The sequence below is a fragment of the Monopterus albus genome, unplaced genomic scaffold, assembly GCF_001952655.1.
Source record: "Monopterus albus unplaced genomic scaffold, M_albus_1.0 scaffold532.1, whole genome shotgun sequence".
Classification (NCBI taxonomy): domain Eukaryota; kingdom Metazoa; phylum Chordata; class Actinopteri; order Synbranchiformes; family Synbranchidae; genus Monopterus; species Monopterus albus.
The window spans coordinates 3,035-4,381 of NW_018128412.1; positions in this window are offsets into that span (position 1 = coordinate 3,035).

Consider the following 1,347-nt stretch of genomic DNA (forward strand, 5'->3'; position numbering starts at 1 on the left):
TGCGCAGCCAATGAGACAACCAATGCTTTATCAGGGGCTTCCCCTGGTAGTGCTCTCTGTAGTGTACAAAAGTTGCTGTGTTTGTCTGATGGCTGCTGTGTGCACCACATAATGGGCTGGTGTGTGCACAGGGACAGAGGGTATGAAGCTCCCCTTCTGATTTATTTCTGCGGGTAGGGGGAAAGAAACCGTCTAGTGAATGACTCTAGACTGAAAGGAAGATATCATTTTCAGCATGTATGCAGGGTTCAGTCTCAGGACAGGTGAACTACCATCCCCGTGGATGGAGAGGCATGACAGTGAGACCGATAGTGTGCAGAGATCGCGTACATGTTTAGCTGACATCAGGGCTAGAAGGTGTGCTGTTTTCAGGGAAAGGTATTTGAGTGAGATCTGTGCTATGGGTTTGAATGGGGGTCCCTTGAGTGCACTTAAAACCAGGGGCAAATCCCACTGTGGTGCCACAGACCAAACCACAGGCCACTGTCTACCTAATGCCTTCAAGAAGCACTTGAAAAGTGGGTGAGTGAGCACAGATCTCTTGCCAAAACTCTCATGGCAGAATGAAATGGCCGCAGCATAAACCTTCACAGTAGACAGAGCCAGGTTTCTGTTTACCAGGGCCCACAAAAAAACCAGCCATCTGCTCCAGTGGGTGTAACGTGGGAATTGTGCATGGTTCTACTCGCCAGGAACATGCACTGCTCTGATAGAGCACAGGTTCTGGCAAACCCAGCACAGGAGGCTCCGGGCTATTTCTAACAAGCAAGCCCATTGATGTACCTGTTGGCCATTGTGTTGTCAGTCCACACCACCACATGCTTGCTCTTCAGTGTTTGTGCAAAATGTTTCAGCACCTTCAGCACTGTGGCAGTTCATGTGGAAAGATGGAATCTCCCCCACTTCTCCCCCACAGCCTGCAACAGGCACGTGCCTCACAATCTGGACAGAGACACATCTGTAAACATTTATATGTCAGAATCAGAATCTGCTTTATTGGCCAGGTGTGTCGGACACACGAGGAATTTGACTCTGGTACATTGGCTCTCAATGTGTATATACATATCCCCATGCAAGGGGCAAGTAAAGAGTAGACCAGCATAAGGCTGTATAACAAAAAAAATAGGCAGTATTAACAAGCAACAACCAGGGCAAACGATGCAAAATTAAGCAGTATAAACAGGCAGTAAAAAAATACAGACAGGGGAGTGCTCCTCGAGATGAGATAATAGGAATGAGGTAGAATAAAAATGTTATGGTGGGGTGTCCCTCACCAGGGGGTGAGAGAGAAAGAGAAGGAGGACTCAGGGTGCAAACTCATGTGCTATTTCGAAAGGGCCTTTATTG